Raw genomic sequence first — 24,765 nt, forward strand, 5'->3', positions numbered from 1 at the left:
AGCAGACGGCCGTTTCAGGAGAATCAGTTTTTATATTCTCATGGTTAGTCATTGTGACCTCCCCCCCCTCCCTCCGATTATATTTCTGGCTGCGCCCCTGGGGGAGGGGGTTTGACGGTGGGGGTTGGTGCGGTGCTGTTGTGCCTGCCTTTGTGTTCTCGTGTACCCGCCTTTCTTTTGCTCTGTGGATGTGTCAGGTGTGGATCCGTTGAGGTGGCAGAAAGGGAGGTGGGCCTCGTTGGCTGCCTTTACACTTACCTCATTATTCCTGTCTGTCATTTATCTGTTATTGTTTATTACTTCATCTCTCTCTCTCTCTCTCTCTCTCTCTCTCTCTCTTCCCTGAGCTTCATTATCACCCTGTGCAACCTCACCTCTCTTTCCCTATCTTTAGCTACATATCTGCCTTAATAGTTTTATCTTTCTCACCTTTACCAACAATTCATAACACCTCTCCTTGTTCTCGCTTCATCTATATATATCCTCTTGTTTAGTATCTTAAGGTTTATCTATGTATTTTTCTGGCTTTAATACCACCTAATATCACCTTCCTTACCTTTTACCACCTCTATCTCTTTTTTTTTTTTTTTTAGATGAGCATAATTCAGATATCTGTCAAACTCTCTACAGATACATCAGTCTAGTTATCTCTGTGCCTTACATGAGGGAATCTATCATTTCTTCTTTATATCTATTTTTCTCCACTCAGTAATTTCCCACAGCTTAAACTGTACAATTTTGATCTCATATAACTGTACATTACCATATCTTAACCTCACATCACTTTAGCTCACCGTACCACACTTCACGTCATTGTACCGCAACGTACTATACATCACGTTGCTGTAACTGACCTTACATCAACTCACATCACTATATCTAAGCATAACTCACCTCCCATTTCAATACTTCATCGAACATCACATTAGCATATCTCGCCTTATATCTCTATAGCTTGCCTCACAACTCGCACCTCACATCAGTGTACAGTCGTGGTCATAAATACGAAATCACCTATCCTTTTGTACCCCGTGCCTCAGGCTGGCTGTTTTATGCGCGGCAAGTCACATTGGAGTAAAAGGGGCTGAGGGGAGAGGCCAGAGAGAGAGAAGGGAAGGTGGCGGGGGGGGAGTGTTGGTGCTGGGGCGGAGTGAGGGAGGGTAGGTAGGGGAGGGAAAATGAAATGCGAAATGGTGGTTACATAATTTCAGTATTTTCTTTCATTTTGGGCATGATATAAGGGAGTTAATATTCGGTATCACAAATTAACCTGCATTATGCCTTGTATAGCGGCATCATATAACAAGCTTTAGATAGGTGGTGATATGAAGAGCTGACTCGTGAGAGAATTATTCTGACGTGACAGATCAAACATCAGTGCGGCGCCAGATATTTGTGTATATCCGAGTATTTTGACTTTGGGTGCAGAATGGAATTTGGATGGCTTTGATTTCCGTAATGTTTGGGTAAGAAACGTCCTCTACTCTTTTAATGTAATTGCTTTTTGGAACTAAATATCATATGCAACCTTCTACATTTCTGTGTCCACATTAAATATGGTCATCATCTCGGTATACACTCCCTCTATACGGCCACCACATGTCGACTATTTTATGGCATATCTGTATGAAAAGGCTACTTAAAATAATTTTGCATAAAAGGTAAATAAATTTGATGTCTGTGCATAAGGGAGGATATAATAACGGTATCTCTCATAATCTGTTAGAAAGGAAACAAAATTCTACCCAAACTCCCCAAATATATCCGTCAGTGTTGACCGACATTGGTCAAGCCAAGGCACGCAGAAAGCCTTAGTAAGTAGTCCAGTCTCCTCCTGCACTACTAAGCTCTTGCAGTCTTAGGGACACCAAGGAAACAATGTTGTTGATGGTTTGCTGGTTTTGTCTGAACAGCTCCCACTTATCCTTAGTGTGTTGGAGGAGGCGGGCCCGTGTCCCTTCGTTCTCTGGCTTCCACGCGTTGATAATTTGGGCCCACACAATCTCGATGGCTCTGCACTAATGTTTGTTCTGTCATTTCAGTATATTTCTCTCACGATTCAGCCCTTGACATCACCACCTATGTAAAGCTTGCTATCTGACGCCGTTATACAAGGTGTAATGCAGCATTATCTACCGAATATTAACTCGTTTATATCATGACCTGAATGAAAGAAAATACACAAATTATGTGACCATCACTTCGCATTTCATTCTACGTCCCCTACCTACCCTCCCTCCCCTCCCTAACTCCACCCCAGCACCATCATTCGTCCCCCTCCCTCTACCTTCCCTCCTCTCTCTGGCCCCTCTTTCTCAGCCCCTCTTACTCCACTGTGACTTGCCACTCAAAAAGGAACCAGCCTGAGGCATGGGGTACAGGATGATTGGTGATTAATTATGACCACGACAGTACCTCACCATTCTTCCCCTCACATTACCACACCCCAAGCCATAACATCATACCTCACTCAACATCATTGTGCCTCACTTGCTTTATATCATCATATCTTACCTTACTCCAACATACCTCGCCTCACTTCACTAAGCCTCAGTTCGCCAATATCTTTTAGTGATTTCCAAGACAACGGTAGGTTATATGGTACGCTAAACATAATTATGGACCTTTTAGTTGACATTAATGTCATAAAATACTCATAAGAATTTATAACCCTGCATTTCTTTAAAGTGGTACAATGTCAGTGTGGCATATTTAAAGAGGACAGTGCGTCACTAACTTGGGCGTAACGTTGCGTAAGTTCATAATAAAATTTAATACTTATAAAAAGTACACAGTAACTTCTCAGTTGCAACATATCAAACATCATAAGTTGAAATTGGCGTCTGGTGAATGGTTGGCTGCTCAATTCCAAGCACACCTCACGACAAAGGAAGCAAAGACGTCCAGACAGCCTCAGCATAGAGGAAGTTTTTTTTTTTTTTTTTTTCCCCTAGCAGACATATTGAAGTGCGGAGAGGGGGTAGAGGTAGCTGGGAAAGGGTAAGGGCGACGGTGAGGAGGTGGTTGTTGTCAGGAGGAATAGGGAGGACAATGGTAGGAATACAGAGACAAAGGGCATCTGTGACATGATAGGGAAGGGTGGATTGAGGTAGCTGGTATACGAAGGGCAGGGGTTTGGAGCTGGTGGGTACGTGGCATAATTGTGACAGTTAATGCCTGGACAATGATATTAAAATCTACATTTGATATATGAAAAGACATTGCTGTATATACGGCCATATCAAACTGTTGTGGGTAAGTGTTCAAGAGGTGAATTATAGAGTAGACCGTCAATACGAAAGCCAAATACACCTAAACGAATTTTTTCTTATATATATATACATACATATATATATATATATATATATATATATATATATATATATATATATATATATATATATATATTATATAGATGGATAGATAGATAGATAGATAGATTGATACATAGATAATGAAACACATAATCTTGTAGAGGATAAATGTGCTCATTCTTGTTAAAAACACTCTTACCACCCTTCTATCTCAAAAATCCATTGGACGCTGCACCGTGCACGTGGTTAGAGGACATTTCCTGGACAGAGAAAGTCTTTATCGGGGACCTTATGGCCTGTAGTAAAATCTAAGGGGCCGACTTGCAGCTACAAATACGGACTAATTCCCATCCCTTCTGAAAGTCATGGTTGATTGACTGCAGTCACTCACAGGCGGTGAAAGAGGTGGATAACATCAGTGCAAATGGGTGTGTCCAACAGTTGTACGAGCCTTTACCAAACCAGGGTTTTTTGCACTAAACACAAGTTAAAGAAATAAGTATCAGTGTTAAGTGTAAATGATTTGCAACAGGCGACCATCGTCCATCTACCTCATGTCACTTTTTCCCTTGCCTCCATCCTCCCCGCTATCCTGATAGGTTCATAAATGCGTGAATCCGGAGCAGTAACACAAACAACAGCTCACCATCGCCCTTCCTCCCATGTCCCTTTCCTTCTACCACTCTTCCCTCCTCACAGTCTGACACGTACTGCACACAGGAAAAAATCATCTAACATACTACCAGTATTCCAGGAATCGAACCCGGGATTATCAAGTGTGAGCCAGACAGCATACCACTACACCACGACCAGGTAAGTGTTTTCTCATATCGTCACAATCTTGTAACCAATGTTCCTCTGACTCCCAACTGTGAACCCAAGAGGATGAGACAACCCCCTGATACTCGGGCAAGTAGATGCATTTAATATATCCCAAGCACTTATGGCAAACCAGAATGAAGGGAGAAACCTGTACTGCACACAGGATAAAGCATCTAACATATTCCTGGCACATTGGTAATATGTTTGATGATTTTTCCTGTGTACAGTACAGGATTCTCCCTTCATTCTGGCTTGTCGTAAGTGCTTGGGTTAGGTTAAATGCATCTACTCGCCCGAGTGCCAGGGGATTGTGTCATCTACTCGGGCTCACAGTTGGGAGTTGGAGGATCATTGGTTACAAGATTGTGACAATGTGAGATAACTTTTACTTGGTCGTGATGTACTGAAATACTGCCTGGCTGATACCGGAGGGTCCCGGGTTCGATTCCCTGCATATTGGCAATATGTTCGATGGATTTGATATTACATATTCTATCTAACCTCCCCCATAGTTCGAAATTTTTTTGCTGAACTAAATGTAACAATCAAAAGCTGACAATGATTCATTAATAGGTCACAGGATTGAAAGGTTAACAAGAATAGTGCTTAGGTTCCGTGAGTACGTATATGAGAGTGTGCTTGTTCCCGTGTGTGTTGACACGCTTCTAAGCCACCTACCTTTTTTTTTTTTTTTTTTTTTATGGTGTCCCTGTGGCAACATGCATGAGAGCAGGTCATGGCGAGGTCTAGTCCACCGGGTACAGGCAGTGACGTGTGTGTGAAGTACCCAGGCGGTGAATGTTGCTGAAGAAGGATAGAGTCCTACCGCTAGGTAAGACTTCTACCTTCAGGATTTATTGTTATAATCCTAATGGACGAAGGCCTTTGTATCAGACTTTATCTTCCTCTTGATGTAGGTCTTATTGCGCAACTTGCTGTTCCAGTGGGCGGAGGTCTTATCACTTTAATGGATGGAGGTTTTAGTGCCAGGTCTTAACACCTCATTGGTTGGAAATCGTAGCACCAGGTCTTATCTCCTCAATAGACGGAGATCTTAGCACCAGGTCTTATCGCCTCAACGATCGCAAGTCTTAGCACCAGGTCTTATCGCCTGAATGGATGGAGGTCTTACTTCACGAGAACACACCACATCTCACATCACCATGCCTTGTAGACACTATAATTATAGGCACTAGTAGTATATATCTCATAACACAATGTACAGGATGTAGTGTCTGCGGAGACATACACAGCTTCTCACTAGGAATGTCAATCCACATAATGTCTATCCACAATCGTGTTGTCTCAGACCATCAAGAATTCTTAACATATGAAGTATCTCAAACAATCTCGTTGTAGTCCAGACAAGAAGAATTTCATGACGTATTCAAACACATGAAGTAACCAGCCCTAGTCAGTTAGTCCATGTGAATGGAAATCTACTAGACACTACATCACACCACACATCCTCTCCAAGCTGTATATAATGTTGGAGAGATTCCCTTCAGATCAGAAAGGGGAGAGAGGGGCTAGAGAGAAGGCCCAACATTAGGATCATTAGGAGACTTGGCTCTCACTCTCCGTTATGCTGTAACTCATTTTTCGATATAACTATACAATAAACTCTGTAACCGAAAAGTGCTGTAACCCACCTCGTTGACACTACGTCCCACGACTTTATTCTGGTTGTGCTGGACGATCCACAATCGACTTCCCTATCTCCCTTAAAGTACCTACGACCAGGTTAGCGAGATTGGTGGCAGTAGTATACTGCGTCAAACTACGCCTTACAAGTTTATACAACGCTCATCGATATTATTTTATACGTTCATCGACATATGCAGCTGACTTCTCTCCTGAACCGCTACAACGGTAAACTACATTCACCGAGATTGGTGGTGAGCGGTAACGAGCTGAACTACAGTACAATCAAAACACGCCTTAATAGTTTATACAACGATAAAATTCGTCACTGAGATTGGTGGCTGCGAACGTACGAAAAAACACCTACGAGCTTATAAGTCTACAAGTCAATAAGCCTACAAATCAACAAGTCAATGGACGATCGAATCTACGAGTCTGCATTATCAAGGCTAATAAGAAGCAGCGACTACAATCAAAACCAAGCCTAACGAGTTTATATGCAACTTAACTTCACCCCTAATTGCTCCAAACCACCTCAACCACAACTCCATGATTTTTGAGAAAAAATAGTAGCTATAAACTAAGTATATCAACAACTCAACAAACCTACAAGTTAATCTCAGCAAGTAAGGAAAATCAAACTCTACAAGTTAAGAAGAAGTGAACAAAGAATTGAGAAATGACAAATAATAACAAGCAAAAGTGAGAAAGGAGGAAGTGCATCTGTACTGTGCCAATAGTGTTGACCCAGCATGGTGATGTAGCATCAACACATTTTCTCCCTCCTTGGAACCTCCACCACCCTCCACCACGACCTCCACCGTCTCCAACACTACCACCACCACCACCATCTTCTCCACCACAACTACCGGAGTGAGGCAACTACTCAGCAGTGTGTTATCATTAGCTAAGTGGGACAACGACACCGAGTGCTGATGCAGTCATACTAGGACCCTGACCCACCTCAGTCAAACCCTACCAACACTCTTCGGTCAACATCACTATCATCGGCAGCAACATCCTAGCGAGTATTCCCACCATAGTTAATATCAGTGAGCTGAATATTTATTCTATTAGTTTAATAGTACTACTTCATTTATATACAACCTTACGTATATACACAGTGGTAGACAATATCTTTGCCTCAATATGTAATACATACATATGAAAATCTAGTAAAACCAGAGAATCAAAATATATGTACACATGTACTTTTCATGTTACATTGACAAGGAAAATCAAGTGAAAATGCCTAACACAAATGGTGCTAGCAACAGTGTGCTATACTCAACCACACACATTAGTACTTGCAACCTAGACCTAAAGATGAATTTTAAATTTGGCAAACATATCAAGTTGACTTCACAACTTTTGGAGGCCTATAGTATCAAGTGATGTGTGGTATAAACGAAACTAAGTGAATACTGTCCATATTGTAAATATTGTATATATATTTTTTTATATAAAATAACAAAATATGGGTTACATATAATGACATCTTAATTCAAACAGTGCAACATACCGAAGTCAGTACACCCAAGGTGTCTAAGATAAACTGTGCAACATAACTAGGATAATACACTGTGGTGTCTCACATGTGTAAGCTAATACACCTATGGTGTCTCACATAACTAAGCTAATGCACCTATGGTGTCTCACATAACTAAGCCAATTCACCTATGGTGTCTCAAATGAACAACTACATCAACTATGGATGATTCATGATATGATTGCATTGCTATTACTGTATTAGTTATATACATATGTATCAGTTATATAGCTACAATGGCCACACTTGTGATTCCTGCAATTATGTAACAGTTGCATTAACAAGATGTAACTACAATTTTATGGCCAACACAATTATGTAACAGTTGCAGTAACAAGATGTAAGTACAATTTTATGACCAACACAATTATGTAGCAGTTACAGTCACGCTTGTGTAACAGTTGTATTAAAATGATGTAACTACGATTGCATTAACACGATGTAACTGCAATCGTACAATATTCATGCAGTTATGTTGCTTTTGCAGTATTATGTATTTCAATCAAGTAACAAGTTGATTGTAATGTGTATATAGTATGCATTAATATGTTATGACAGTGGGCGTGACTGAGCGATATGTAGACATTATATAGGCACTAGTATATATCTCATAACACAATGTACAGGATGTAGTGTCTGCTGGAGACATACACAGCTTCTCACTAGGAATGTCAGTCCACATAATGTCTATCCACAATCTTGTTGTTCCAGACCATCAAGAATTCTTAACATATGATGTATCTCAAACAATCTCGTTGTAGTCCAGACAACCAAGAATTTCATGACATATTCAAACACGTGGAGTAACCAGCCCTAGTCAGTTAGTCCATGTGAATGGAAATCTACTAGACACTACATCACACCACACATCTTCTCCAAGCTGTATATAATGCCGGAGAGCTTCCCTTCAGGTCAGAAGAGGTTAGAGCAGGCCCGAGAACACAATCAGGGCAGAGGCGGGAGCTAGGGTCACCTTGGAGGTTCTCCATCATGCCACGTTACGCTGTAAATCACAATTCGATATAACTGTAAAATAAACTCCGTAACCCGAGAGTTGCTTTGTAACTCACCTCACTTATGATACACAAAGGGGGGAGAGAGAGAGAGAGAGAGAGAGAGAGAGACAGACAGACAGACAGACAGACAGAGACCTACCTATTCACTCTAACCAACGACACACCATTCCATACTAAGTCTCCCAACTTTTTTCTGGCAGTGCTCCGACGGTCTACAACCGACCTTCCCTATCTCCCTGCCAGTACCCATGACCACTCTAATCGAGAGCCTATATAAAACCATTACATTTCACCTTATCCCTCCACTCTTCAGTATGTTAACTCAATAAGAGAACATTTATAGTAGGACTCGCGTAAATTTGCGGCTTTGGTGTGGCCCGCACCTGTGTACAATGGTGCCACGTTTCCCCAACTTGCGGTGTGAAACGGAAGCTATTTATGTACAAGGCAACACAAATACGATAAATTCAGATGAATAAAACTTACACTTGTGTATTTTGATGGATGAATCAACAGTAATCTTATTATGCATAAAATATTTATACAGTAACACAGAAACATGCCATACATATTGTACAGTGTTGCTAAAAGAAATTGTAGTCACTTTTAATGGGTTTTTTTAGCGTAGTTTTAGGGTGGGTAATAATATCACAGTTATGGATATAAGATAATGAGCCTGAAAAAAGAAGAAATATGCCAATATCCAAAGTAAAAGAAATAATTCATATAATTCTTGTGAGTGGTAACACTGACACACCCAGTCTGGCCTAAGGTAAAGTACGTACCCCGCCACAGACCCAAGCATAGCTTGTACAGATGTTGCTAGACAAAAATGTTCACATTTACTGGCTTTTACCGTAATTTTAAGGGCGAGGAATAATCACATTTATAATCATAAGCTAATATGTAGGGCAAATTAGTAGGCATATGCCAATACCGAAGTAAAAAAAAAAAAAAACATTATTCACTCGCGAGCGGCAACACTTCCACACCCAGTCGGTGGCCTTGATCTCAGGGGCGGTGTGGAAATGATGTCAAATTTACAATATATACAATATTATGTAAAAGAAAATATCCAAAATATCTCTTGCAATAAAAGAGAGAGAGAGAGAGAGAGAGAGGCAGGCAGGAGAGGGGCAAGGTTGAATGCATTGTCGGCATGACGGGGGGTGGTGGTGGTGTTGGAGGCATTGTCAGGCTGAGAGAGAGATGGAGGAAGGGGAAAGAGAATGAATGAATGAAAATCAATCATGGTACTGCAATAACGGGTCATCTGTCGCCGTATACAAAAGTTGATAAATATCACTAAATATAACAAAACCAAATTAACAAATGAAAGCACAATTATAAACAACTTATAAAAGAATCAAAAGTACTCAGGGTGGCTCATATCTCCCGCCAGGAGAGAGAGAGAGAGAGAGAGAGAGATAACGGTATAGAAAACGTGGCAACACTGTACACAGGTGCGGGCCACACCACAGGCGCAAATTTACGCGAGTCCTACTATAATAAAGGAGAAAATTACCACTGTATATAAATGATTCCCCCTTCCCCCCAAAAAAAAGAAATACAATGAATATAATTACCTGAAAATATGAGTATGAGAATAATGACAATCATATTGCCTCACTCATGCCACCTCACAAACACCAGCTCACTAACATCACCCCCCTAACTAACACCACCTTACTCACACCCTCCACCTCATTAAAATCACATGACTAACACCACTTCACTCACTAACACCATCTCACCTAAACACATCACTTCACTGACATTACCTCACTCAATCTCGTAACATTACTAACACCCACTAACACGACATCACTCACTGACATCATTTCACTAACATAAGCTCGCTAATACCACCTCATTTACCCCACATCATTTAGTAACATCACCTTACTCGCCCACTCTACCTCACTCACCACGCTGATTACCAACTCATCAATTACCTCACTCACAACACCTCACCCACACCCCTTCAATCATAGCATTTCATCCTCGCCACTTCAGTCACAGCAGCCACATAGTTGAAATTATCTTGTTAACCCATATATCCCTGCCTGTCATGAGAGGCGACAAAAAAGGACCTTTTGTCTCCATTCTCTCCTTACTATCCTCATCATCTCTTCCGTCCAAACTCGGTTCTTACTATATCCAGATTTCTTTCGGATTTCATAATTCCCTCTATTCTCACTAGGTTGGACATTGTGTTTCATGGTTTGGATAGTTAAATGACCTTCTACAGACATCGGCCCTTCCTTCCCTCCTGGAAGGATCAAGCTTGCCGATTCTATCGACACCGACCCTGCAAAAGCAGATTCTGTCAACACAGACTCTATCATTGTCGACTCTGCCAAAGCCGACTTTGTCAACTCTCAACTTTATAGATGGGCACTCTGTCAATGCAGACTCTATCAATACCAAATCTGTCATAGCCGACTCTATCAACAACAACTTTGCCAACGCGTATCTGTGAACATCGGCTCATTCTCCACATCTCCTTTCCCGTTTTTGTTCACCTGTTAGTCATATATCATTGTTTTGAATTAGTGCCATATGGTCATTGATACCTGGTGCTAGGAATCCATTATTTATTTCAGTTCATTATCTCGTTTTCTCTTCATTAAATACAGGCAGTGCCACATATTTACTCCATCCCAAGGCTCAACATAAATATCAACTTTATTTTTAAACAAGTATAAAATATTGCATCCACTACCTATGAAAGTGAAACTTACAAACCATCCTCGTCAGTTAACTGTTCATTTGATGTTTAATTAATATTGAGTTTTTGCTACGATATGCGAGGCGTGACTTTAACCAAAACCAACAGCACTGATGAACAGTGTTTTTGACGTCATGTTAAATTTTATAGCACTTTTTACTCAGAATTGTGCAGCCTCTTGCACAGTAATATTTTAAAAAATAATGCCAATGCATATTATGTCTCTATTAAGAAGATTTCAAAAATATATAAGAAAATACTAAGATGTGATAATGCAATACAGGTCACCTTCATCAACGAGAAAATAGCCGTGTGATGAAATTACACTATATTATGCCCTTATTAAAAAGATGCAAATAACATATAACAGTTTAATAAGGTATAATATGCAAAACAGATCATCTGCATCAGCAAAAAATCGGCCGTGTGATGCAACTACCCCACTGGTCGATCCTTCAAGAGGGAAAGCTTTCCCCGAATCAGAGATGGTGTTCATTACAGTGATTGGAGATAAAAACGAAATTACACAGGCAAGCACATAGTCAGTGTAGTTTAAGGCATATAATCCTCAGGAAAGAGTGTTCGTTGGTGCACATGGCATTATGGATGTGCTAATGCTTCTGCAGCAGAAACTTCATGGTCAACTTTTCTCACAGAGGGTGTATTGTCAAGGAGGTAAACTTGAGGTTTTCATCAAGGAGACTGGTAAAAAACTCAAGTCATTATAGAAGAGTGGGCCAGACTTCATTTCAGTCGTGGTATCAAACCTTCATATTCGTGTTATATGGTGCAGAATGAAAGACTATATGGAAGAACCAAAACAATGAAGGAACAGTAGCCATTCATTAGTCCCTTGTAGTCAACACGTCCCAGTCACACAAATCATTCTTTACACTTTAACCCTCCCCGTCCTCACTGATTTTCCACCACTGACTCCCCCCCCCCCCCAGTCCTGACCAGTTTTGGAAAAAAAAAAAATTGGCTCAAACCTCCACTTTTGGTGAGAAACATCGAGAATTCATGGAGAAATAGCTCACCTGAGGCTTAAAATACTGAATACAGGTAGAAGTACCCCTTCCTTACCTTGCTGTGTTTTCTATCAGGCTGGCTCCAAAGAAAACGAGTTCTGTGGGAGGGTAAATATTCCACACCACTCATAAACAGTATTTATTTATTTATTTGGTACGAATTCATATGTAGTATGAGAGTAATATAGGCAATATAAGAATTGCTTCATTCACCAAACACATCAACATACCTGATCTTTTTTGGTGACATTACCTGATCATCATTTCTGACTGTTTCTTCCCCCAGTGCTACATAAACTTTGTCCTCCACATTGTCATCAATCGGGGAATCACTCTGGCTTTGAATTTCGTACCGTGGCACGACATGGCTTTACTGGCCAGGTCACTGGTAACAGGTGAATTGCCGAGACAATGGCGTGTGGGGGAGGGGGAGGTCATGTGGGGTAAGGCGTTGACCCTGACTGGCATATTGTGGAGGAAGGTGTCTCTGTATACATACCAAAAATCATATACGAAATATGATTATTGTGCAAATTAGGAACCTTGCAATTGCTGCGCATTTATATACGTCAATGGGAGTCACAGTGACAAAACGTGTGGACGTATAAATATGTCCCATTACTCTTACCAGCCGCGATAGTGAAGTTGTTTTTGTGTATGTCTGTGTGTGTATCTGTTAGCATGATAACTTCCCAACCGTTAAAGATAACATAAAGAAATATTACAGGTGTGTAGTAAGGGAAAAAACAGATCATGTGTTTGAAACTTGTGAGAGTAGGTCAAGGTCTGTGTGTCTGTTACCACGATAACTTTGCAACCTCTCAAGACAGTGGCGTATCAAGGATTTTTGCCAGTGGGGGGGCAAGCACTTGGAATAATTCCCCAAAATATCTGTCACCACAAATTTTCCTAGATTTGATGCTTTATGTCAACAGAATAAATTTACATCATTACTGTCCCCTGTGGCGGGGGGAACACAATCTGGCCGCACTGTGGAGTGGTACTACTACTCTGTGGCCAGGTTCTGTAGGAAGAAAACTGCCACCGTATTCCCTGCGTTTCGTAAAAGGTGACTAAAAGAGGCGGGATGAGGGGACTAGGGACCCCCTCCTCTGTTTTTTTAGTTCCTATAAAAAGACAGGGCAGAGAAAGGGATGGAGGATTGAGTTATCCCCGTACCTTGAAGATTGGGTCTATGAATGTGCGTGGATGTAGTACAATTGAGGCTAAAAGAGAGGAGACTGGGAGAAGGTTTGTGACAAGAAAGTTGGATGTGTTAGCTTTGAGTGAAACAAAGATGAAAGGGAAAGGTGAGTCTATGTTTGGTAGTGTGAATGGAAGATTGTCAGGTGTTGATAGAGGAAGGGCAAGAGAAGGTGTGACCTTGTTAGTGAGTCCAGAAGTACAGCAGTTTGTGACTGAATGGAAGGCGGTGTCATCGAGACTGATGTGGGTGAAAATGAAATTTGAACGTAAATTGTGGGTGGTTGTGAGTGAATATGGGCCTGGTAGTGAAAGGGATGATGGGAGATCTGAATGCTAGAGTGGGAAATGTAGCATTCGAAGGTGTAGTTGGTAAGCATGGTGTGCCTGGAAGAAATGAAAATAGGGAACGAATGATAGGGATGTGCGTTGGGCGAGAGATGGTGATTGGAAATACGCTATTTGAGAAGAAAGATATTTATAAGTATTCATGGGTGAGACAGGAGGGTGGAAGGGTTGTTGATAGAGCTTTGATGGACTATGTGGTTGTGTCCAGGAATGTAATAGGAAGACTGTTGGATGTGAGAGGTCTAAGAGTGGAGGGTGGAGGTATGTCTGACTACCTGGCGGAGGGAAAGTTAAGAGTAGGTAAGAGATGGGTGAGAGCTAGGAGGGTTAGGTGTGGCAGGGAGGTTTTGAAAATGAGTGAGTTGGATAAAAGAGAGAAAATGATAGAGTATCAGGAGAAATTGAAAGATGAATGGAACACAGTGAAAGATCAGGAAAATGGCAATGTGGAGGAGGAATGGCAGTTGTTTAAGAGTGCTGTGGTGGGGCATGCAGAAGAGGTGTGTGGTGTGAGACGTGTGGGTTGTGGTGTAAGAAAAGGAAGTGAATGGTGGTGCGAGGAAGTAAGTATGGCTGTGGCTGAGAAGAGACGTGCATATGAAGAGTGGCTGCAGAGGAAGGATGAGGTGTCATATGAGAGGTATAAGGAAAAAAGGAATAGGGCGAGAAGGGCTGTGCATGATGCTAAAATGGCAGCAGATGAGAGGTGGGTCAGGCGGCTGACTAAGAATTTTCAACAGAATAAGAAAATGTTCTGGAGTAGGTGAAAAGGGTGTGAAAGGGAGAGTCTGGGAAGGAAGAACGAGTAAAAGCAGAGGATGGAAGGATGTTAATTGAGATGGATGCAGTAAGGAAGAGATGGACAGAGTATTTTGAAAGATTGTTAAATGTAGAGGAGGAAAGGGTGGCTGAGATTGTGGCGGATGGAAGGGTGCAAGGAATAAATGTGTTGGGAGAGTTGAATGATTCTTTGATCACGAAGGAGGAAGTGGAGAAGGCAGTAAAGGAGATGAAAACAGGGAAAGCTGCAGGTGTGGATGGGTGTCCTGTGGAATGCCTGAAGGGTGGTGGAATGACTATTGTTGACTGGTTAGTAAGAGTGTTGAATGTGTGCTTTGTGAAAGATATGGTGCCAATTGACTGGGCAAATGCTTGTGTGGTCCCATTGTATAAAGGCAAGGGTGGTAAGTATGACTGTACTAGTTTTAGGAGTATAAGTCTCTTGAGTGTTGTAGGTAAGGTGTATGGTAGAGTGTTAATTATGAGAGTTAGAGAGGGTACAGAGGGAGTGCTTGGTGATGAGCAGTGTGGCTTTAGGAGAGGGAGAAGATGCGTGGATCAGTTGTTTGCTGTGAGACAAGTGTGTGAAAAGTATTTAGCGAAAGGCAAGGATGTGTTTTGGGGATTCATGGATTTAGAGAAAGCGTATGATAGAATTGATAGGGAGGCTTTGTTGACTGTTTTAAGAGTGTATGGACTTGATGGTAGGTTACTAAAAGGGGTGAAAAGTTATTATGTAAATAGTAAAGCGTGTGTAAAAGTGGGAAATGTTGTCAGTGATTAGTTTCCTGTTAGAGTGGGGTTGCGACAGGGATGTGTGATGTCGCCTTGGTTGTTTAATATTTATATGGATGGTGTTGTAAGGGAGGTGAATGCAAGAGTTTTAGGTGGAGGTCTGAGTCTAGTGGATGTTGATGGTGGAGAATGGAATCTGAAGCAGCAGATGTTGCTGCACTGGTGACTAATTCAGAGGAGAGATTGAGACAGTTGGTAGAGGAGTTTGGAAGGGTGTGTGAAAGGAGGAAATTGAAAGTAAATAAGAATAAGAGTAAAGTGATGAAGTGTACAAGGTTCGTAGATGGTAGGGGGATGAATATGGTTTTGAATTGTAAGTCGCTTGAGGAAGTAGAGTGCTTTAAATATTTAGGGTCACATGTTGCTGTGGATGGAAGAATAGATGCAGAAGTGAAGTTTAGAATGAATGAAGTAGGAAAGGTGCTGGGAGGAATGATAAGGGTGTTTAGATGTCGTTCATTTAGAATGAATGTAAAGAGAAGGCTGTATGAGGGTGTTGTGCTACTGACTGCATTATATGGGGCTGAAACCTGGAATATGGGTGTAGGAGAGGGGAAAATTTTGAAAGTAATAGAGATGCAGTGTCTGAGGAGTATGTGTGGAGTGATGCGTATGGATCGAGTGGAGAAATGATGAAGTGCGAAGGAGAACTGGAGTGCTTCGGGAGATGGGTGACAGAGTTGAGCAGAGGGTGTCGCGATGGTTTGGGCATATGGTGACAATGGATAATGAGCATTGGTGAAAAAGATAACTAGATCTGATGTGAGAGGTGTAAGGCTGAGATGAAGACCACAAATAGGATGGATGGACAGTGTGAAGAGAGCACTGGATGTAAGAGGGATGTCTGTTGAGCAAGGAAGAGTGGCTGTGCATGAAAGAAAGAAATGGAGAGAAATTGTGAATGAATAAATGATGACGCTGCCCTGAGGGGATATTTTCCCGCATTTGGGCTAATCAGGTAGTCAGGTCAGGTGTGGGTAAGAGGATGGGTCTATTATGATGCAGCAGGGGTAAACCAGCTCTGCTGTCAAGCCCTGCTGCGGATGTCACTGATTGCACTGCGCAGTTGACCTGTGTGCAGTGTGGTGCAGTGAGGATCTATCCCTTCTCCCCTTTGGGGCTAAGATACGAATGAATGTGTTTGAATGGATGAGTAAATGGGGAGTTTGTCGTCCTGTTTCGGCTACCTCCCTTTCCTTGGGGGAAGCAGCCTAGGTATATAGATAGATAGTGTTACATGGTCTGTGATTTCATCATCCTTTGTTTAATTCTAACGTGCAGTGTGCTGCATGTTTGATCACGAGCGTGTTCTGCCTCAGTCCCCCCTTCTACCGATATAGTAGAGTAAGTCGTTCTTTCTGTTGTTCAGAGCAGGATTGTCAACTCTTTGTCCCCATGGCTTCATTTGCGCGTCCTTCTTACAAGTTGTATCAAGCTCTGCCGGCCCCTATATAATGAGCTCAGTCTCTGCATCATTACCACTTAGATCTACTCCTCATTTTGTTCACATCTCTGTCCTCCCCTGTACAGTTATTTTTGTGAGGGCTCAGGAAATCTCCAACCATCTAGCAGCTGTGTAATTTGAGTATAAGTGTTATTGCATTTTTTTTCTTGTACTGTATAGCATAAGTTGTTAATTTGTAGGCCTAGTGAGGTTTTTGTAATTCATGTTAGGTTCTTATTATTAGCCATTGTTCATAATATTTTGTATCTGTAATAATTTATCTTGCATTCACTGAGTATTATCTAATATTGTCATTTTATCAGGGCTGACTTAGATAAATTTACACTTGCTAATTTCGTGTTAATAGAGGCTATTGCAGTTAACCATATATTTAACCTGTTTTTTTGCCATTACATTATCCTTATGAGTCCTGAATGTTTTGTTGTTAGTTTGAACATTAAACTTAACTTGTAATTTTACCTAACTCTTTTCTTTTGAACCTGGAACTTTATGGGACAGTAGTGATTTTTAGTATTATCACTTAAAGTGTACATTATCTTTCTCTGTTCCGTAACATAAATTTGGCGACCTCTTATCAGGATATTCAGGATATTATCATAAGGATATTGCTTGATATTTTGTGACTGTGATTTATTCATGATGTCTACTATTACTACGCTTGATGAAGCCAGAGATTTTTTGTCAAATGTGCAAACAGTGTGTGATGTAGAAAACAGAACAAAGAATGAACTTAAGCTTGTTGCTCAACAATTGGGAATTGCAGTTCACTCTCATCATTTATAAGATCAAATTGTTGGCATGATTAATAAAAGCTTGTTTAATGTAACTCCTCCAAATGAGCAAACGCAGATTGAATTAGCTAAGTTACAGCTAGCCCTGCAGGAGGCTCGTGTTAAGGAGGCTGAATTTCAAGCACGTGCTAAGGAGGCTGAGTCTCAGGCTAAGGAGGCGGAGTCTCATGCTAAGGAGGCTGAGTTTCAGGCTCGTGCAAAGGAGGCTGAGGCACAAGTTGAAATTGCTAGGATTCACGCAGACCATGAGTATCGCATGAAACAAGGTGGAACTGGATCATCTAGCTCTGATGATTTTGATGTGGCTAAAAATGTTAAACTTGTCCCTCCTTTTAATGAATCTGATTTAACAAAGTATTTTCAGTTGTTTAAGAGGGTAGCTACAGGTTTTAATTGGCCCAAAAAGTATTGGCCAGTACTCCTTCAAACTGTTCTCACCGATAAAGCTCAAGTAACTTATGCATCTTTGCCTCAGGATCAATCTGATAATTATGATGTAGTTAAGAGCTTGATTCTTAAGGTCTATGAGCTTGTTCCTGAAGCTTATAGAGTAAAATTTAGGACAACTTACAAGCAAGATAAGCAATCCCATGTTGAGTATGCAAAAATCAAAGAAGATCTGTTAGAGCAGTGGTTAAATTCTAAGAATGTGGATTCTGATTTTGACAAATTTAAGCAGATGATTTTGCTGGAGGATTTCAAAAGGTGTATTTATAAAGATGTAAGCCTATATCTTGATGAGAAAAGAATAGATAATTTGTCTGATGCTGCAGTTTTAGCTGATGAATATGTTCTCACTCACAAGAGATAATCTAAAGAAAAAAGGAAAGCTGAGAGTAAGTACGTTGCCTCTACTCAGAGTACAGGTAACAGGAAAGAAAATAAAGATGATGTTTCTCAGGAAGTAAATACAAGCTTCACCTCTAGATTTCAGAAAAGTAAATGTACTTATTGTAGTAAGCTTGGTCATACTATGGAGAAATGTTTCAGGAGACAGCGTGATGTGAACAAAAAGGAGTCTTTAAATATTCAGTCAATTGGTCTAGTGTCCACCCTTGAGAGTTCCCAGAATTCTTTAACCGAGGTAACTGAACCTGCTTTGAGGGGTAACTTAAATTCTCATGATGGAGCTCCTCTTTTCAGCAGTAACGTGGGTGACACTCTCAAGAGTTCATGTGCTAATTTCCTGTCTGATGGTTTTGTCAGTCCTCTGGACAATAATGACAGGAAATCAGTTAAAATATATCGTGATACAGGTGCTTGCCAATCCCTTATGCTGACCAGTGTTCTAGGCTCTAATGTTAATTCCTCTGATGAAACTGTAATCTTACAAGGTGTAGGGAATAATTACTTCTCTGTCCCTCTGTGCAGAGTGAATTTAGAGTCTGGTTTTGTTAATGGTTTCGTTATGGTCGGGTTGGTTGAGACACTCCCAATGTCAGGTGTAACTTTCTTACTTGGAAATGATATTGGTGGAAGTCAAGTGTGTCCAGCTCCTCAGTTGTCTAGTGAGCCAGTGACTGCGACCCAGGATTGTGATGTCCCTGATGTGTTCCCTGCATGTGCTGTCACTAGGGCTAAGTCTAAAGTTACTGGTGACTTAGAGGATAATGATGATGATGATGTTATCCTAGCTGACACTTTTCTTGCTAATTTGGACCACTCACCGGATGAGGCAGTACCGCGTAGTGTTGATAATTTGTCTCGTCAAGAGTTGGTTGAGTTGCAGGTTGCTGACCCTGAGTTGAAAGGTCTAGCTAACTCTGCTTGCAGTGAGGAAGAGTCAGCTGGTTCCTTTACTTGTTATTATATAAAGTCAGGAGTACTTATGAGGAAGTGGAGACCCCCAACGGCATCAGCCGACTGTGAATGGGAGGTTGTACATCACGTTGTCATCCCTCGTGTTTGTAGGCAGGATATCATTAGAGTGGCTCATGATTCCAGTTTGGCAGGACACCTTGGAGTGAGGAAGACTGTGGCACGCATTTTGAAACACTTCTACTGGCCAGGTATCTTCAGGGATATTTCCTGGTATTGTAAGTCTTGTCACACCTGTCAAGTTGTGGGGAAGTGTAATCAGACCGAAAAGGTTGCACCTCTAGTTCCCATTCCTCCTTTTGAGGCGCCATTCACCCGTGTGTTGGTGGATATTGTGGGCCCTCTTCCTACGACTTCTTCAGGATTTTCTTATGTGTTGACCCTGATTGATATGGCTACTCGTTATCCTGAAGCCATTCCACTTAGAAATATCTCAGCAAAGAACGTGGTTAAGGAAATACTAGGGTTCTTCACAAAGTTTGGTCTGCCCAAGGAGGTACAGTCAGACTGAGGAAGTAATTTCATGTCAAATGTTTTCAAGCAGTCTCTGAAAGAGTTGGGCATCACCCAGATCACGTCTTCAGCTTACCATCCCCAGACCCAAGGAGCGTTGGAGGGATATCATCAAACACTCAAATCGATGCTCAAGAAATACTGTTTGGAACATCAGAAAGACTGGGATAAAGGTCTTCCATTTGTTGTATTTGCCGCAAGAGAATCTCCAAATGAATCACTGGGCTTCTCACCTTTTGAACTACTGTTTGGCCATGAAGTAAGAGGACCCCTTAAGCTACTCGAGAAATGCTGGCTGTCGGAGGAAGATGACGCCAACCTGCTGGAGTATGTGATGAAGTTCAAAGAACGGCTGTCCACTGCTTTACAGCTGGCGAGAGAGAATTTAGGAGCTGCTCAGAAGATGAAGACTTGGTATGATAAGAAGTCCAGGTTACGCCACTTTCAGCCAGGAGATCAGGTTTTGATTCTGCTACCGGTTCATGGGCAACCTCTTCAAGCCAAGTTTAGTGGTCCTTATTTCGTGGAGAAGAAACTCAGCGATGTCAACTATGTCATCGCCACACCAGATCGTAGAAAGAATAAGCAACTTTGTCACATCAACATGCTAAAGTTGTATCACAGGCAGGACGAAAATAACCCAGTCTGCAATGTAGCTGTTCCTCCCGAGTCTGCAAGTGAAGTTCTCCCATGCAGTATGAGCCTGAGTGATAGTTTGGGGAAGAATCCTGATATCATGAATGATCTCCAGACTAAGCTTTCTCACCTACCTCCCGAGGAAAGGCAGGAGTTTTCAGCATTACTGCAGGACTACCCGGAAGTGTTCCGTGCCCCTCCAGGAAGAACTACTGTGTTGATGCATGATGTCGATGCTGGAGACGCAAAGCCAATTAAACTGCCTCCTTACCGTGTGAACCCAGTGAAAGTTCCTCTCATCCAGAAGGAGCTTGGCTACCTGTTGGACCACAAGATGATTGAGCCCTGTCAGAGCGAGTGGAGTTCTCCTGTCACTCTAGTCCCTAAGCCAGGTGGGTCACAGCGGCTTTGCATCGACTACAGACGTGTTAATCAGATAACCAAAACAGACACTTACCCTCTCCCTCGCGTGGAAGATTGCATAGACAAGATCGGAAAGGCTAGGTACATAAGTAAGTTTGATTTGTTAAAGGGATACTGGCAAGTACCTATGACTGAACGTGCTAGGGAGATCTCATGTTTTGTAACACTAGGAAAGACTTTTGCATGTTCTGTAATGCCATATGGTATGAAGAATGCACCAGCCACATTTCAGAAGCTCATGAATGTTGTAACAGAGGGTTTGGCAGAGTGTGTTGTTTATATTGATGATGTATTAATCTTCAGTGACAACTGAAAAGATCACCTATGCCATGTCAGTAAATTTCTTGAGCGTTTGTTTCAGGCTAATCTTGTAGCTAATTTATCAAAGTGTGAGTTTGGTCAAGCTAAAGTTCAGTACCTTGGGTACGTAATTGGTGATGGACACGTTGCACCACCAGCAGCTAAGGTTCAGGTTATAAGTGATCTTCCCAGACCTAAAAGTAGGAAAGAGCTACAAAGATTTTTGGGAATGGTAGGTTATTACAGGAGATTTGTTCTTAACTTTTCAATTCTTGTATCACCACTTACAGACCTACTGAAAAAGGGAGTTAAATTTGTCTGGACCGATAACTGTGAATCCTCTTTCAACAAACTTAAAGCTATCCTATTAAGTCAGCCAGTGCTCGCTACTCCAAATTTTGCTAAGCCTTTTAAGATGGCTGTTGATGCAAGTGATACAGAAGCCGGGGCTGTTTTGCTGCAAGAGGATGATCAGGGTATTGAACATCCTGTATCTTATTACAGTAAGAAGTTCACTCCACCTCAAAAGAACTACTCAACTATTGAGAAAGAGCTTTTGGCCTTGATTTTGGGTTTACAGCATTTTTCATTTTATTTGTGTTCTGGTTTTGACCCCATAGTCATTTATACCGATCATAACCCACTGAAATTCCTTAGTAAGTTTAAAGATAAAAATCAGAGATTGACAAGATGGAGTCTACTTCTTCAGGAGTATTCATTAGACATACGACATGTCAAGGGGAAAGAAAATGTTATTGCAGATTGCTTATCTAGACTTTAGACAGATTGTTTTAGAGTAATAAGAAATTTCCTTTGTAAATTTCTTTTTCTTTGTGGGGAGGTGTTACATGGCCTGTGATTTCATCATCCTTTGTGTAATTCTAACGTGCAGTGTGCTGCATGTTTGATCACGAGCTTGTTCTGCCTCAGTCCCCCCTTCTACCATTATAGTAAAGTAAGTCGTTCTTTCTGTTGTTCAGAGCAGGATTGTCAACTCTTTGTCCCCATGGCTTCATTTGCGCGTCCTTCTTACAAGTTGTATCAAGCTCTGCCGGCCCCTATATAATGAGCTCAGTCTCTGCATCATTGCCACTTAGATCTACTCATTTTGTTCACATCTCTGTCCTCCCCTGTACAGTTATTATTGTGAGTGCTCAGGAAGTCTCCAACCATCTAGGAGCTGTGTAATTTGAGTATAAGTGTTATTGCATTTTTTTTCTTGTACTGTATAGCATAAGTTGTTAATTTGCAGGCCTAGTGAGGTTTTTGTAATTCATGTAAGGTGGTTATTGTTAGCCATTGTTCATAATATTTTGTATCTGTAATAATTTATCTTGCATTCACTGAGTATTATCTAATATTGTCATTTTATCAGGGCTGACTTAGATAAATTTACACTTGCTAATTTCGTGGTAATAGAGGCTATTGCAGTTAACCATATATTTAACCTGTTTTTTTGCCATTACATTATCCTTATGAGTCCTGAATGTTTTGTTGTTAGTTTGAGCATTGAACTTTAACTTGTAATTTTACCTAACTCTTTTGTTTTGAACCTGGAACTTTACGGGACAGTAGTGATTTTTAGTATTCTCACTTAAAGTGTACATTATCTTTCTCTGTTCGGTAACAATAGACTGTTGCATTTGTTCCAGTGTCGTAAAGAAAAACTCTCTTTTTCCCACATATTCACAGCTTTCTTGGAGTAACATTAAGTAAACAGCTACTAATCCTTTCAGAGGAGAGGTATGTAAAACACTCAGTGTATAATGTTACCAGAAGTCTACTCTTTCATTAGAGAGAAAAAGGAAACACCAGCAATAAATTAGAAGGCACTGGAGTTTCCATAGCAAAGACATCTTGTCACTAGTATCACTGGTCATCATGGTCACTCTCGTAGATAGTATTATTATCGATACATACATGATGACTTCCGTCTGTTCTATCTCAAACCATTTTTTTTTCTCGGTACCAGAAATTTCTTGTGCAATTTTAATACTGAAAAAAGCAATGTCAACACTTTACTCTTTGCTGTTCTTATCTCTCTGTATATATAAGGATGTACAGCAATTTTGAGTAATAACCTACGAAATTATGATGAAATATACCACACATCGGCACAGCACCTACCATACGAGAGGAAATGGCGTCCATACTATCTGTTTATATTCAGAAATAAACCCTGTACTTTCATTGGCTGCTTTAACTCGCCCCGTGCCGGCTATTTTTAGTGCTGTGGGTCATCGCAGTGCATGCCATTTTTTGACCTTTTCTTTTTGGCTAAAATGAAAGATTTTGATGTAGAAACAACAAATTTTGCCATTACAATGCTCACCAAGGCTCGGAAATGGGTTTTATTGAGTCCTGCATACTTGTATACAGGTATAGCTGCTCTCTCACGCTCACAACTTACGTGAGAGAAAGCCATTTTCTGTGTAAGGTATACTTAGGTATTTATGTTAGGAAGGTATAGCAATGTTCAGTACACTTTTCTGATTACTTATTACTTCAGCATCTATCACAATTTGCGTGTCTTTCTCACTATGAATGCATTATTTTACACTTACTTGAAGATAGGTACAACCTGACTTCATTATGTACAGTCTGGCACTTACAAGATGGTATTTACAACATGACTTCACTATATAGTCCTTACAGATACAAGAAAATATTTACAGATTACACTTACATGAAAATATTTACAAAATGCCTTCACTATGTACAGCACTGGGTGAGGCACACAGGCAGAGTGAGGCAGAGCGAGTGTGAGGGGGGGAGCGAGTGAGTGTATGGCCTTGACAGCCTGGGGAATGGTAGAGGAACAGTTTTATATGCCTGCCAATTTTTACCCTCGAATCTTGAAAAATCCGGTCACAGTGAATTTTTTTATTGTAAACCAATTTGAAACAGCACTGGCACTGGCCATGGAATTATGTCAGACCGGCTTAAAATGGCACTGGCACGCGAAGGGTTAAGAAAAATGGCGGCATGGATAGGCCAGCGAAAACTCGAAATCTGGCAAAAGTGTCCCGAACACACACACTTTCCCACATTCGTATCGCTTTTTTCTGTATTCCTTTGCGGTTTTCTCTCTCTCTCTCTCTACTTAGCACATATGCATGAATTAAAATTCGCTGCTGCAGCCACCCTCAATCTGATATTCTGTTTTGTACTACTGCTGTGGTGGTAGGAAATAGAAATTCTGTTTTCTACTAGTTTTCTTTTAGTTTGATTCTCACTGGCTCAGGCATCAGGGGTGGTGCATACGTCAAGACTGACCTAAGTAAATACACCTGGTGGGATTAACCTCTCTTAATCCTTGACTCAGGTGACCACTCGACCTGCCCCGCTCAGCAGGGAATTATTTTCATATCACCTGAACTGTATTGTCCTGCATAGAAAGGAGTTTTCCATTAGGAGAAAAAAAAAGAAAAATGGCGTAAAGCTATTCATCCTGAAAATTCTCACCTAGAAAAGTGGGGTGGCCAAAAGATACTCTGTTCCCCAGGCTCCAAAATGTGGGGGGGGGGGGATGTCTCCCTGTCCCCCACTCAAACGAGGCCCCTGGCACACATATTTATATCTGCTTACC

Source organism: Coenobita brevimanus, chromosome 27 (genome assembly GCF_032717465.1).
Source record: "Coenobita brevimanus isolate Jiangsu-jjx chromosome 27, ASM3271746v2, whole genome shotgun sequence".
Lineage (NCBI taxonomy): Eukaryota > Metazoa > Arthropoda > Malacostraca > Decapoda > Coenobitidae > Coenobita > Coenobita brevimanus.